Source organism: Mastigoproctus giganteus, chromosome 10 (assembly GCF_048544385.1).
Source record: "Mastigoproctus giganteus isolate SK-2022 chromosome 10, ASM4854438v1, whole genome shotgun sequence".
In the NCBI taxonomy this organism is placed as follows: Eukaryota; Metazoa; Arthropoda; class Arachnida; order Uropygi; family Thelyphonidae; genus Mastigoproctus; species Mastigoproctus giganteus.
Window position 1 is genome coordinate 146640518 of NC_143584.1, and position 16702 is coordinate 146657219.

At 40.4% G+C, this 16702-nt stretch overlaps 1 protein-coding gene across 2 annotated transcripts in view; it reads left to right on the top strand.

Annotated features, from left to right (window-relative positions):
- The window catches only part of Wdr24 (WD repeat domain 24), a 223103-nt gene that overhangs the window by 135030 nt on the left and 71371 nt on the right, over window positions 1-16702 (top strand). The window lies entirely within an intron of this gene.

Consider the following 16702-nt stretch of genomic DNA (forward strand, 5'->3'; position numbering starts at 1 on the left):
CATTATTGAATGGTCAGGGAATCGCTGAATTTTGATCGCTAGACAAATCACCACAAAGGCAAATTGATCGAAAGATCAGTCCACCATCCAATCCCCAGAGGACTTGAATAGCGGTGGTCCTGATGCAGCGAAAATTAAAAATAGGCCAGATACAAGCACTCAAATGCAAAGCCACACTACTGACAAAAGTAATCTTAACCAGATTATATAGGCAAAATATGAACTATGGATGGCAGCACAGGCGCAGCGTTAGCAAATCAGCCCACTACTGTCGTGATATACTTATATTTGAATAATGTTTGAAATAATTGAAAACTGAATCTTACAAAAAAAGGGGTAAAGCATACATCAGAGGCAGCAAGAAGCATTTTCCTCTACATGACGCTTGAGATATAAACTTAAGTGAGAATAATGATTAAAAAATAAAAATTCATCATCATCATGAACTTGGTCCGGCTTAGGTCTTTTAAGACCTGTTCTGTTGTAGCTCTTGGAGGCGGTCTTGATCTCGCCATCGTTGTCTTGGTCGACCTCTTGCCTGTAGGTTTGTAGTTAAAGGCTAATTTTGGGATCCGGTCTGGGTTCATTCTTTCTATGTGGCTGATCCATTTTTCCTGATACCATTTTATGTCATTTACTAGGTTATCTACTTTTAATTTCTCACAGATATCTAAATTTCTTTGATGGTCTAGTCTTGTAAAGCCTAATAATGGTCTTAAAAATCTCATTTGTTCTGCTTCTAATTTGTGTGCATATATCTTATTTATGGCCCAAGTCTCACAGCTGTAGAAGAGGGCTGGTTTTGAAGTGATGTTGTGCAGTCATAATTTTGTTTCAGTTGTCATTTGTTTTCCCAAGTGGTGTTTAATCATTCCATTCATTTTATTATATTTTTGTAGTTTAGTGTGGATGTCTTTCCCTTCATTTGATATTAAATTTCCCAAATAGGTGAAGTCAGATATTTGTTCTATTATTTTATCATCAATAACAATTTTGACTCTTTGTATCTTTTTTCCACATAATCCCATTGATTTTGTTTTTGAGGTTGAGATTTTCATCTTGTACTTTTTACCTATTTTATTAAGTTAATTTGCTGCTATCTGTAGTTCATCTTCGGATTTTGCAATTATAACTTGATCATCAGCATATAATATAGTTTGGATTTTATTCCTGTTGTTCAACTGTATTCCGTTGTTAATTGTTTGTTTCCATTCTTTAAGAATTTTATTGATATTGAATAAATTTGGTGATAGTCCACATCCTTGTTTCACCCTTTATTGGTGTTAATTAGGTCTGATAGTTGGCCATTAGAATATTTTATACAGACTTATGAGTTTTTATGTAGGCTTTGGATCGCTTTCCGGAGTTGGGTTGGGATATTTTCTTCACGTAGACTCTGCCAAAGTTTTTCCCAGTTTACATTGTCATATGCTCTTTCATAATCAATAAAGAGCAGAAATGTTGGTAGATTGAATTCTCTTCTTTTCTCCAAAATTTGTTGTAGTGAGAAAATGGCATCTATTGTGCTTCTCCCTTTTCTGAACCCACATTGTTCTTCTTCTAAGAATTGTTCACTGTATTTATTAAGTTTATACTTTAGTATATTAGAGTATAGCTTTGCAGCAGTTGACAGCAGTGTTATCCCTCTGTAGTTGTTAGGGTTATTTCTGGAGCCTTTTTTGTGTAAATTGATTACTATTCCCGTTTCCCAATCTTTGGGTATCTGTTGCTTATGCCATATGATGTTAAATAATTTTTGTAGTGTGTTTTTTAGTAAGGTGCCCCCATATTTAAATATTTCTACATTCAAATTGTCTATGCCTGGGCTTTTTCGGTTTTTCGATTTTTGTAATATTAATTCTAGTTCTTCCATTGTTATATTTTCTTCATCTTTGGTTATCACAGATTCATCTTCCAATTCCCTAGTGCCTGGGTTATACCATAGTTTGGAATAGTGTTGCTTCCATTCTGCTTGAGAGATGATTACAACTAGACACAAATGATCAAATAAATCGTGTCTAGTTATAATTTCTTAAAAAAATTTAATACCTCTTCTCTGTGGGCTCGTGATATCACGTTCTAAAGATTTAACAAATTTATCCCAGTCATCTCATCGGATTCTTCTGGTTAGTTTTCTGACTTCTGCTGTAAGCTTTTTATATTTTATGTGTAGATGTAGGTCTTTAGTTTGTAGGAACAGTTTATAGGTCTTTTTTTTTCTCATTGATTATTTGTTTCAATTCTTCATTCCAAGTTCTTAGCCAGTTTTTATTTTTTATAGGTTTATATCCAAGACTTTCTTCAGCATCTCCCAGAATTGATTTTCATGTTTGACCAGATTTCCTCAACATTATCCCCTCAACGTGGGCACCTGTACGTTGTGAGGGGACCTCCCAGTGACGCTGCTGGACTTCCAGACTAGCATCACTGGGATCCAACGCCCACAGCCCAGGTTCCAGGCTTACGTTAATGGAATCCGGCGTGTTTGCCGTGCGCTGCGACCCGTGGAAATTCAATGCCACGCCCCTACCCTCATGGTCCGAGGGATAGGATTCAGGCTTGCGGCGGTGCGGGTATAGTGTCTGGGTAGCCCTGGCGTCCCACTCCCGAGCGCATTTATTGCATGCCGGGTAGTGGGCGTCCCTTTGGGCTCCGTGGTGGGTGGGGAGCCCGGGCACTGAACAATTAAAAAAACTCCATGAATCCTGATAAACTCACTTCTTCAGGGGCCCCAACCCGGTCCCTATCTGAAAATAATGACGGAGAGGCAGATAGCATTATTGCTACAAGGAGGCAGCGAACTGAAACATCATCAGGGCCTGTCCCAAGATTTTTAATTATACACTCTACCACCGAAAAACCGATTGGCAAAATGTCACCCTTCTTCATACAGAAAGGGTTAGATGGGTTAGCAGGGTCACCCAAATCGGTTAAGAGGCTCCGTTCTGGAGACCTCTTAATTGAAACCAAAACTGACAGGCAGTCTGAGCAGCTACTCCGTGCAACATCAATCGGAGGAATACCCATAACAGTGACACCACATAGAACACTCAATTCATCGAGAGGTGTCATTTTGGAATGGGACCTTCTCGACGTCACCGAGGAGGAAATCTGCTTAGAACTGAAACCACAAGGAGTTACTGCCGTTAAGAGAATTACTGCGCGAAGGGATGGAAAAATTGTTAAAACCAGGAGCGTTATCCTGACTTTTAACTCTCCTAAACCTCCTGATCAGATTAAAGCTCTATACATCAACTGTTCAGTGCATCCATACGTTCCGAACCCTTTACGGTGTTTTAAATGCCAGAAGTATGGACATTCTCAAATGGCCTGCTGTGGAGTCCTTGCATGCGCTCAATGCGGTGCAAAGGACCACGAAACAACAGCATGTTCAGCCGCAAAACCCACCTGTATTAACTGTGAAGGCGAACACCCGGCCTACTCACGAGCATGCCAGAGGTGGAAAGAAGAAAAAGAAATTCAACGGCTGAAGGCAGAGCTAAATATATCATACCAGGAGGCAAGGAAATCGGTCCAACCCCTGAATATCAACAAACCTACCTACGCCCAGAAGGTAGCAGGGAGATGTTCCGTCGGAACTCAAACGGACATGACCATTCCTCCAAAGGAGTCTTTCACTCCCATCGCGCGGTATCTCTTAAGTTCTCAAAAACCTGCACAAAAGGACCAATCAGCTGCCACTCCTATATCGGTACCTCCTAATGCTCCACATGTAACAAAGATAATTATGAAAGAAAAGAATAAGAAAGGGGAAGTCCCCCCCCTAGTACCCAAGAAAAGATGGATGTCGAGCAGAAGGAGGTACCCGAAGATTCAGTCTTGGAACTCTTTGCGGAGGAGGAAATGGACACGGGACAGCGTCCATTCTTCACCAAAAAAGACAAATCCAAGACTGATAAAAGTAAGCCCTCAGCACCTCGGAAGCCGCCTGATGGATCCACCAAGCCAAAATAATGGCTAAATTCCTACAATGGAATTGTCGTGGATTCCGGCGAAATATTGATGACATCAAGGCCCTCCTGCAAAAGCACGAGCCAGTTTGCTTTTGCTTGCAGGAGACATATCTAAAGGCAAATGATGATCCCACCATGCACAACATCACAGTTTTTCGAAAAGATAGAATTGCGGATGGCTCTGTACATGGGGGAGTGGCTATCCTTGTGGGTAACCAGATCCCAGTGCAGCCCTTGCTAATTACAACCAGCATAGAGGCTGTTGCAATTCGCCTTTCAGTGGAATTTTTATTAACTGTGTGCTCCATTTATTTGCCACCTGGGACTGACATCTCCCAGGCAGACCTTGATGAACTTCTAACGCAGCTGCCTCCCCCTTTCTTACTTCTCGGGGATTTTAACGGACATAACACCCTGTGGGGTAGTGCTAACATCAACGGAAGGGGACGAGTCATAGAGCGTATGTTCAATGACAATGACCTTTCTCTTCTAAATACTGGAACAAACACCTTCTTCCACATGCCTACCCGTACTTTTTCTGCCATTGATCTCTCTATCTGCTCCCCTTCTCTACTCCCTTCACTCACTTGGGAAGTGGAGGAGAATCCATACGGAAGTGATCACTTCCCTGTGATAACCTTGTTACACAGTGGGAGACCATGTCTTCCTTTTAGGTTACCATGGTGGAAGTTTGATCACGGTGACTGGAATGCCTTCCAACATCAGGCAAATTTCGACTTCAGTACAGTCAGTCGGGAGCCGATCAATGACGCAGTAAAGTACATCACAGAAATCATCGTCCAAGCAGCTGCTAATGCTGTCCCAAAAACATCTGCCCGGTTTCCACCATTTCCCAAACCTTGGTGGAATTCACAATGCACAGCAACAAAAAAGGCTCAAAACAAAGTGTGGGGGATATTTCGCCGATATCCTACCACGAACAACCTTATAGCCTTCAAACGTGCACGAGCCAAAGCACGCTACATCCGTCATCAGAGTCAAAAGGAATCGTGGATCCGTTTTACATCATCTATTAACCAGTCTACCAACTCTAAGGTAGTCTGGGATAAAATCCGGAAAATGAAGGGGAAATATACATCCCACCCTTCTTCAATCCTAGATTATAATGGATGCGCTATTGCAGATCCAACTGCAATAGCCAATGCTCTTGGGGAAACATTCTCTAACATCTCTGCAACATCTTCGTATTCCCCAGAGTTCCTGGTCCTGAAATATAAAATCGAAAAACAGGCACATAACTTTAAATCTAAGAGCATTTATCCCTACAACGGGGATTTCACTATTCAGGAACTGAAAAGAGCCCTCGCTCTTTCCAAAGCAAGTGCCGTTGGACCAGATGGCATCCATTATGAAATGATTAAACATCTTTCACCAAAATCTATGGATTGTCTGCTCCTTCTGTATAACAGAATCTTTACTGAAGGGCAGTTTCCGGACTCCTGGCGAAAGGCATTCGTTCTTGCCTTTCCTAAGCCAGGAAAGGATCCAAAAGTCACCACCAATTATCGTCCTATTGCTCTGACTAGCTGTCTGTGCAAAATCCTGGAGAGAATGGTTAATTCTCGTTTAATTTGGTATCTCGAAACAAATGACCTTCCCTCCAACATCCAGTGCGGCTTCCGAAGGAACCGGTCCACTTTGGACCATCTTATTAGATTGGAAGCATCCATCCGGGATGCTTTCCTAAAACGCGAACACTTGGTGTCGGTGTTCTTTGACATGGAGAAAGCGTATGACACAACTTGGAGATTTGGCATCTTAAAAGATCTGCATAGCCTTGGCCTTAGGGGGCAACTCCCCATTTTTATTAAAAACTTTTTAGCGAATCGATCTTTCCAAGTTCGTGTGGGATCCTCACTCTCTCGTTCCTTCAGCCAAGAGGAGGGAGTACCACAAGGATCAGTATTAAGTGGCACGCTTTTTGCCATCAAAGTCAATTCCATCACAGAACAACTTCCTCCAACTGTAAACTGTGCCCTCTATGTTGATGACTTTAGCATATTTTGTCAGTCATGCAACATGAGGGTTATTGAAAGACAACTGCAGAAAGCTATTGATCGCCTCAACTCCTGGGCTCTTGCTAATGGCTTCAGGTTCTCGCCGGAGAAGACCGTTTGCGTACACTTTTGTCGTAAGCGTAATCTTCATCCTGAACCTGAATTAAAGCTCGGACAAAATGCAATTCCAGTAGCAGCGGACACAAAATTCTTGGGACTCGTATTCGATAAAAAGTTGACCTTTCTGGATTACATCCGTCAACTCCGCACAAAGTGCTCAAGAGGGCTGAATATTCTGCGCTCTCTTTCCTCAACATCTTGGGGTGTGGATCGATGCACCCTACTACGCATCTATCGTGCACTTGTATGATCCAGACTGGATTACGGGTCCCTGGTATACAATTCGGCCAGAGACAGTGTACTTCGATGGCTGGATCCTGTCCATCATCAGGCTCTCTGTATCGCTATTGGAGCATTTCGAACATCTCCCATCCAGAGCTTATACGTCAAAGCAAACGAACCACCGTTATCACTTCGACGTAAGCAGTTGTCTCTAAAATATGCCTTAAAACTGAAATCCCTGCCAGACCATCCTACGTGGCCATTCGTTTTTGAGCCACGATGGGAAAATTTGTACAACACCCGTAAGACTGCCAATCGTCCTTTTGGTATTCGTCTCCAAGAGCTACTCAAAGAACTTAATATTAAGGTAGACAAGGTTGCCCAAACACCAAAGCAACCTCTTCCACCCTGGCATGCTCGTGTTCCAACACGTGACTTGTCCCTCAGAAATTGGGGAAAGTCGGACACTCCATCATCTGTCTACCTGCAGCTTTATTCAGCACACCGAGCTGAACATTCTGACTTCGCGCCAGTTTACACAGACGGTTCAAAGTCGGAATCATATGTGGGATCTCCTGCTGTCTGTACAGACAGCACTACATCGGAGCAGATTCCCTCTGAATGCTGTATATTTACTGCAGAGCTGAATGCTATAGAGTTAGCCTTGGATCACATTAGTGAATGCCAATACCAACGGTTCATTTTATATTCCGATTCTCTCAGCGTGTTACAGGCTTTAATATCTGTGAGATATAATCCTCATCCAGTTCTGTCTAGTATTCAGCAGAAGATTCACTTCTTCCTTGGACGTGAATACGATATCCGCTTCTGCTGGATTCCCAGCCACATTGGGATTAGGGGAAATAATTTGGCTGACGTCGCAGCCAAATCAGCAATTCCCAATAATAACCGCTGCCTGTCAGTCCCCTATACAGACTACAGGCAAATAATACACCAAAAGATATATTCCCAATGGCAGGATTCATGGAATAGACAGACTGCTAATAAATTATATCGTATAAAGCCTGTAATTGAACCGTGGCAGTCTAGTCTGCGCAGGAATCGTAAGGAGGAAGTTGTTCTTGCCCGGACCCGCATAGGACACAGTCATTTAACTCATTCATTTTTGCTGAGGGCTGATGACCTTCCTATGTGTGAGTCGTGTGGCACAATTTTAATGATCAGACACCTTTTAATTGACTGTCCAGATTTTAGCAGCACCTGTTTTACCGCTTTTAATCATCTGACTGAGCCTTATACACTCAGTCAGATTTTATCCGACAATGACAATGTGTCTGCGATTTTTAGCTTTTTGAAAGCAATAAAGGTTTTTAATCGTATTTAAAATTTATATGTTGTTGTTATCTCTTTTATTGATTTATCTTTTATATATATTTATTTTTAGATCTGGACATGGTGGCCTAATTAATTAGGTCACTGAGATGTTAAATTTTTACAAATTACCTGGTCTTGGCACATTATGGCCCTAGTTGCTAATGCGCCAATAAAATCCAAATCAAATCAAAATCAAAAAACTCAACATTATCACTTTCGTCTGATTTGAGTTTACCTTTCAATCGACTTTCAAACAGGAATTTAGTGCTTTCGTCTTCCAACAAATGTATTTTTAATTTCTTAGTAGTTTTTGTTGGTATTTTCTTCTTTTTATTAAGATAATTTCTTTTTATTTTGAAAGTGCTTTCTACTAGGTAGTGATCACTGTCAATTTCACTGCCTCTGAATACTCTAGTGTCTCTAATTTTGTCATTTAAATTTTCATTAATGATAATATAATTTATTATAGACCTTGTGTTTCTTGCTTCCCATGTGAATTTATGGATATTCTTGTGTCTGAAAAAAGTATTTGTAATTTTAAGTTTATTAAAAATGCAGAAGTCTGTCAGGCATCTTCCATTATTGTTGACCACGGGTTCGCCTTCTGATCCTACATATTTGTCTACTGATTGAGCACCAACCCTTGCATTAAAATCTCCTGCTAGTATGAGATAGTAGTTTTTGTTAGTTTGGTCTACGATCTGTTGTAATTCGTCATAAAATTCTGTGGTTGCCACATTACTTGAGCAGAAAAAGGTGGCATGGAAAGGTTACAGAGCAATAAAAAGTACTGAAGCCTATAACAGCTACAAGGTGATGTGTAATAGAGCCACAGAAAAGGTGTGACAGGCAAAGGCAGTTTATGAGAAATCACTAGCAAACAGAGCAAAGAGAGGGGATAAAGAATTCTTCACATATATAAATGCCAAGAAGAGCAGGACAAATCAGATCAGACCTTTACGTAAGGGAAAGGGAATAGTAATAAATACACCAGCTGCCGTTGCAGATGAACTCAACAGTTATTTTGGCCGACCGGGCTAGCCGGGTGGGAAAAGTGCCTGCCTGGCAACCCAAAGGTCGCGGGTTCGAATCCCGCCTAGGGCTTGGATCAAAGTACTGCAAAAAACCTTGGGAGGTGCACTATGGCCACAGAAGCCGATGTGCCAATAACTACAAAAAAAAAAAAAAAAAAAAGTTATTTTGCATCGATATTTACAAATGAAAAGCCTTTTGTGGCAATGGGAAATTGTGGGAGCGAAGTTAAAAAATATGTAATTAATGATATTGAAATTTCGCAAGATTATTTAATGAAAAAACTTTTGAGCCTACAGACCAGTAAGGCTCCTGGAGTTGATGGAATATACCCTATAATCTTAAGAGAGGCGGCAAGCGAGTGCATTGAACCATTGAGGCTAATTATGCGAGCATCACTAGACTCTGGGGAGATTCCCTCGGATTGGAAAAGTGCAAATGTATCTCCCATACATAAGGGTGGCTCTAAAAGTGAAGTTGGAAATTATCGACCTGTCAGTCTGACTTCAGTAGTAGGGAAAATCATGGAGGCAATGATCAAGGGTGGGATTCAGGATCATTTGGATCAAATTGAAATTCTCAAGGATACTCAGCATGGTTTTGTAAAGGGAAAATCATGTTTAACAATCTGGTTCGCTATTTCGAAAGGGTCACTCACGAACTGGATTTAGGGAATAATTTCGACATTGTTTATTTAGATTTCAGCAAAGCTTTTGACTCAGTCCCACATGAGTGGTTGCTTTATAACCTGGACCAGGTTGGAATCACTGGGAAAATCCTTAGATGGATGGCTTCAGGGCAGGAGGCAGAGGGTTGTGATAAATGGCTATTCCTCAGATTGGGTTGATGTAAGAAGAGGGGTTTCCCAAGGATCAGTATTAGGACCACTGTTGTTTTTAATTTTCATAAACGACATTGATGAAGGGATAGAGGGCGTGATGTCTAAATTTGCAGATGATGTTAAAATTGGTAGAGTAGTTAATGATCACTGTCAAGCTGAGCTTCTTCAGAGAGACCTAGATAGACTTCAGGAATGGTCAGAAAAATGGCAGCTGTGCTTTAATCCAACAAAGTGTAAGGTATTACACCTGGGAAACAGTAATCCCAAAAAAACTTTTGGGATTACTAGAACTAAGGGACTTGAGTGTTACGATACGGTCAGACATGAAATTCTCTGAGCCTTGTAAACAGGTTGCAAGGAAGGCCCATGGTGTCCTATCGATGATCTATCGAACTTTTGCAAGTAGAGATAGGGACATGATAATCCCATTATATAAGGCTTATGTTAGACCACACTTGGAATACTGTGTTCAAGTATGGAGACCGCACCTAAAGAAAGACATCGAGCTTCTTGAAAGGGTGCAAAGAAGGGTAAGGTCTCACCTGGTGAGATCGGCAAAGGGGTGTCCTTATGAAGAAAGACTTCGAATATGTGGGTTGCAGAGTTTGGAAACTAGAGACCTTAGAGGAGATTTGATTGAGGTGTTTAAGGCTCTGAGAGGCATCAGTAAAATGAATGAGGACAAAATTTTCAAGATTATAAATGATGCTAGAACTAAGGGACATAAATTCAAGTTACAGGGGGGGAAATGTTTAGATTGGACTGCAGGAAGTTTTATTTCAGCCAGCGAGTTATAAATTACTGGAATAAGTTGCCTTCATGGGTGGTAGAGGCCGACAGTTTGGGGAAATTCAAAGGTCATCTGGACAGTACTTTTGGGTAAGGGAAGCTCATAGAATGATAGGTTTAATTTCCCTTTTTTTTTTTTTATTAATTATTATTATTTAGTTATTTATTTATTTATTATTATTTTTTTTTATCATTGTTTTGTTCGGGATTTTTTTTTTTTTTTTTTTTGGCTGGTGCAGCATAAGCCATAGGCTTTCTTGCACCATACAGCCGTTACTAATATTAATACTAATGTTTCCTTCTACTGGTGCGTAGATGCTTATGATTGTTATTGTATAAGATAGAATTTTTAGTATTAATTTCAATATTCTAGGTGATATCCAAGAGTAGTCTAATATTTTGTTTTCCCATTCTTTCTTTATTATAACAGCAACTCCCGATGATGCCCACATCTGACTCACAGCCTTATAAAATGCACTGTTTGCTTGATGTTTGCAGAGCAATCGGGTACGGGACATGATACTGCCAAGGGGGATGTCTTTGTGTGTGCGCGATGCAAGGAGTGTATCGATATCAGGCAACAACTCGGCGTTCTTGTGGGCCTATATGAGAGCTTGAAGGACAGGGTGGATGCCCTCGAAGAAACTAAATTGAGGGGCCCATCAAGCTCTCAGCTGCCCACATCAACGCCAGAGCTTGCACTTGGGCATCGCGTGACACAGAGGCAACCCCCAAGGCAGAATGCGCTGGTCCCGAAGGAACTAGTAGTTGTTGGTGACTCTATTGTCAGGGAAACGGGGAACATGCTTTGTAAAAAAGATAGGTGGAACAGGACCAGGGTATGTCTGCCAGGGGCAAAGGTTGATGACGTTGTAGAGCGAATATCATCTTTTAAGGGCACAAAAGGTGATATAGTTGTACACGTTGGCACTAACGATATTAAGAGTAGGAGACCGGCAGAATTACTTAACAAGTACAGGTCACTGTTGAACAAAAGCCGAGAATTAGGGTTGAATTTGAAAGTGTCTGCAATTCTGCCCAGACACGATAGGAGGGAGTATATGATGAGAGCCTTGTCGATCAATTCGGCCCTGGAAAGATTGTGCAAGGCTCAAGGGGTAGAATTTTTTTCAGCCTGGACTGTACTTGTTAACAGGAGAGATTGCTTCTACAGGGATGGGATACACTTAAATAGAAAGGGTGCAAGAATATTTGCTGATGCTATCGAGGCAGTGTTAGGTGGGTCGGAAAACTGCTAGCTTGGGGGGGAGACAAAGACCAATAGATTGACAGTAGCCACTGGCAGAGGTGAAAGAGATTCTTGCACTGCTTCTATTAGAATGAGCAGAAGCCTGAAAAACAAGATGCATGGTATTTCAGAGACTGCTGGGAGCCATTGCGGTACAAGTAAACACATGGGTTGTGTTAGGGTAGCTAAGAATAGAAACAGGTGCAGGTATACTTGCGTGTACACCAATGCTAGGAGTTTAGTAAATAAATTTGATGAATTTGAGGTATTGCTCAAAACATCAAAGGCAGATATTGTTGGGATATCAGAGACGTGGTGTCACACAGATATAAGGGATGCAGAAATGCAATTTGGGGAGTACAACGTCTACAGAAAGGATAGACAGGATAGGAAGGGGGGAGGGGTTATGCTATTAGTTAAGAAACACATAAAAACCAAGGAAGTGAAGCCAGTCGACATCGCTGGACAGTGCAGTGTTGAGTCAGTTTGGTGTGACATAAGCATTGGGAGATCAAAATTGAGAGTAGGAGTGTGCTATAGGCCTAATGACTCTGATGAGTATAATAAGGAACTGTACAGGAAATAGAGTGGGCCAGTAAATCAGAGAGTCTTATAATGGGAGATTTTAATTTCCCAGATATTTACTGGAATTTGGGGGCTGGTTACTCACACACTAGCAGGGCTTTTGTGGATTTATTGGATGATTGTTTTCTACATCAGCATGTCCGGGAGGCAACTAGAGGGAGTAATACTCTTGATTTGATTATCAGCAGTGATTCTTCATGCATTCAGAATCCAGATAAATGAACCACTAGGTGGCAGTGATCACAGTGTGCTGAAGTGGGATTTACTGAAAGAGGTAACTACCATTAGGGGTAAAGGGAAGGGTTATTGTTTCCGTAAAGGCGACTACGATGGACTGAGACAGTATTTAAATTCTATACAGTGGGACCAACTGATGATGTTACCAACAGCAAATTCAAAATGGGAAGCATTCAAAGAACTTATCTTGGAAGCTACTAGGCTTTACATACCAACTAAGAAATATTGTTCAAGGTTTAGGCCAAAATGGATGTCAGATGAACTAATGAGGCATATGGCAGAGAAGAAAAATGCATGGGATACTTACACATTAACACATGACACAGAAGCCTATGATAGATACAAGTTGATATGCAACCGAGTTACAAAGGAGGTTAGGCAGGCGAAGGCAGATTACGAGAAATCCTTGGCAAGGGATGCAAAGAAAAACAGCAAAGAGTTCTTTACTTATGTAAACTCTAGAAGGAAGGGGATGAATCAGATTTGTCCACTTGATATTGATGGGTCAACTGTTGATGATCCTGCTCAGGTAGCTAACAAACTAAATGAATATTTTGCATCGACATTCACACATGAGGAGTTATTCAGCAAGGGGAATGCCAGAGGTGTATTCAACTCTAGCAGTAAGCTACAGAATCTTGAAATAACTGGGAGTAAAGTGGAGGAGAAACTGTTGAAGATAAACACAAGAAAGGCACCCGGGGTGGATGGGATCTATCCAGTTATATTAAAGGAGGCAGCAAAGGAAGTAAGCAAACCCTTAGCCATAATTATGAGAGCTTCCTTGGACTCAGGGGAGGTACCCATAGACTGGAAATGTGCAAATGTGACCCCAATTCACAAAGGAGGATCAAAGGCTGACACAAGTAATTATAGACCTGTGAGCTTAACTTCTGTTCCAGGAAAATTAATGGAGGCACTGGTTAAAGAAGCACTGCAGGATCATTTAGACAAGACTTCAGTTATAGCTCAGACACAGCATGGTTTTGTTAAGGGGCAGTCTTGCCTGACCAACTTGATTGGATACTATGATGCAGTCACAAAAGAACTGGATGCAGGGAATAACTTTGATATTATATACTTGGATCTTAGAAAGGCTTTTGATACTGTTGCACATGGAAGACTGCTACACAAATTGGAGCAGTGTGACATTGAAGGCAAATTGCTGCTATGGATAAAGGGGTGGTTGAGGGGGAGAAGACAGAGAGTGGTAATCAATGGACACTGCTCATCGTGGACTAATGTTATTAGTGGAGTCCCTCAGGGCTCAGTGTTGGGTCCATTATTGTTTTCTGTATTTATAAATGATATTGATGATGGTATATCAAGCTTAATGTCCAAGTTTGCAGATGATACAAAGGTTGGCAGGGTTGTCAAGGACACTACTGACACTATGCTGCTGCAACAGGATCTGGAAAGGTTGAGCAGATGGGCTGAGAGGTGGCAAATGAAGTTTAACATTGACAAATGTAAAGTACTACACATGGGAAAAAGCAACCCCAGAGTAACGTATCAACTCTGTGGTACTACACTGACAGTGGTAGAGAATGAAAGGGACTTGGGGGTGATTGTGCAGGCAGATATGAAGTTCTCTGAGCAGTGCAGACGGGCTGCAAGAGTAGCTCATGGAGTATTGTCAATGATATACAGGAATTTTTCCAGCAGGGATAAGGAGGTGATTATTCCATTGTATAAGGCAATGGTCAGGCCACACCTAGAGTACTGTATACAGGTCTGGAGGCCTCATTTCAAGAAGGATATAGAGCTGCAGGAACGAGTACAGAGAAGGGCAACAAGATTAGTGAATGGAACAAAGGGGTGCTCTTACGAAGAAAGGCTTAAGTTTTGCAAATTACAGTGTCTGGAGACTAGGCACCAGCGAGGTGATCTGATAGAGGTGTATAAAGCCTTGAATGGTTTAAGCATGCTCAATGCTGATGGGATTCTTCCTCTAGCTCAGAAAAATCACCTGAGAGGGCATAAATTCAAATTGAGGAAAGACAGATGTAGGATAGACGTGCGGAAATTTGCCTTTAGCCAGCGGGTGGTTGGATGGTGGAACAGACTGCCATCCCTTGTGGTGGAGGTTGATAGCCTAAATAAGTTTAAGGCTCAGCTGGACAGGTATTTTGAACGAACAGAGGGGTGAAGTGGAAGTGGGGTTTTTTTTTTTTTTTTTGGCTGATGCTGCATAAGCTTGCTTTCTTGCATCAAATGCCTCTACTAATGCTAAAACTAATGCTAATGCTAATTTATAAAAAAAAAAAAATTGAAGTGCCTGAAATGTAAGGCAGTTGTGTATATTAACTGACTTGTTTATAAATATCCTCCCATATTTTCTAGTATTTGTAGTATTTTCTAGTATTTCTAGGTTTTCAAAGAGTTCAAGAAGACTTCTTTGAAGTCAGAGCTATAGGCTGGCCTGTACAACTTTTCGACACTAATGTCCTCAAACAAGTCCACAATGTGAGCAGTATAACATGGAGCATTGTGCTGATGATACAGCTCTGTGTATTTTTCGTCATGCTGTTTGCAACATTGGTAACGCATCATTGTCCAGGATGTCTAGATAGACCTCACTATTCATGGTTTTGTCCAAAACAAACAATAGTCCCAAGCAAAACCACAAAAAACAGCTGTAGACCATTACGCTGCCTTCATCAAACTAACTATCACCATGCTTAGGCAAAATTGTGAATGGAAGTCTGTTAACTCCATTGATCGCCAGAGTTCCATTCACAATTTGTACTATTATCTCCTCAAATGCCTATGAGCATATTTATAGATGTCTGATATGTGGTGCTTGGGTAGTACCATTCATTCCAATTGCCTTTTAAGAAGTTACCCATTAACAGGTCTTTGATGCCTAAAAGGTCCCATCGGAAAAAAATTTTAATGCTCTTCAGTTTAATTTTCCATTCAACTGTAATTCACCGTGCTCACCTTCAAAGGTATGTTCTTCGATTTAAATTGACTTTTAACCAGTAGTGTAAAGAGAAAACTGCTGCATTGATGTCAAATAAATTGGAAATGCTGCAAAGCATTTCCAGGTTATGACAAGAAGAATTTTTGAGGTTTGTCTGTTTATTGCCCCAAAAGTTATTTTTACTGTTCATTGGTAATTTACCTCTCTGTGTTAATTTCAGTAGCTGTTTGTACTGGCACAGGGTTCTTGTACCCATGGCTATAAAATGCTAGTCATTCAATGCTATAGACAGAAAATATATTGAAGCGGTCACTGCACCATTTCTTGCATACTACAAAAATATTCACTTTATATATCCCCCATCTGCAGGTGATGGATAAATTAAAAGTTCTGTTTGATAAAGGGAGCATTTGATGATTTGGGGGGGGGGTTCTAATTAACTAAAGCTTATTGAAGTGTTAAAGTTTATTGAAGTTAGTTATTAGGAAAAGGGAGCATCTACTGGGGGTTTGGGGGGTTCTATTAACTAAAGTGTATTGAAATGTTTATAATTTTTCAGTTTACTTTTGGTTTTTAGTCAGTTCTGGTTTATGTATTGTATATGTGTCTGAGTGATTGATTTTAGTTTACCATGTTACCAAGTAGTTTCAACTTTTTTTTTTTTTAAATAACCTCAAAGAGATCAAGTGAATCAGCTGGTGCTAATAATGCAAAGAAGGTGAAAAGCTGTTGGAAATCTTGTTATTGGAAACTAAATTGGACACAAAAAAAAAAAAAAAAAAGTGTGCTTGGGAGAGTGCTTGATTTACACTACATTTAGTGGTTTTGAGCAGACTGAAAATTAATATTACAAGCTGTTATTGTGAATAATGTGAATGTAGTATATGTGCAAGGTTTAGTAATTTTAAGATACGTTTTCTTGCATTTTTTGAACATGTACTGTATTTATGTTTTTTGCTAATTTATAAAAGTTAGTTATTAAACAACATTAAATGTTTAATACATTTAATGTTGTTGTTATATATAGAAATGGTTCCTTAAAATCAACCAGAAACCCTGGTCATGCCAACTAGTTGAAATTATTTACATTATGTCCTATGGATAAATCTCCCGTACTTATATGGGTTTACTTGGTGCTCTGTTTTTATAGTTCCAGTTAAGAGCACTAAGTGGGGGGTGGGACACCTTTATACTTAAACATTACTCTGTGTCTGGATTTTATACTTTGTCTTCAGTCAGAGGGCATTCCTTTCTAAAGTGTAGCCATCTGGAATTATGATTGAGTTCTTGCAAGTCATATTATTTAATATAGTTAAATTAGTATTGTTTAAAAGAATTAGGCTGTTTACAGCAAGTACACAACTAAATGGCAGA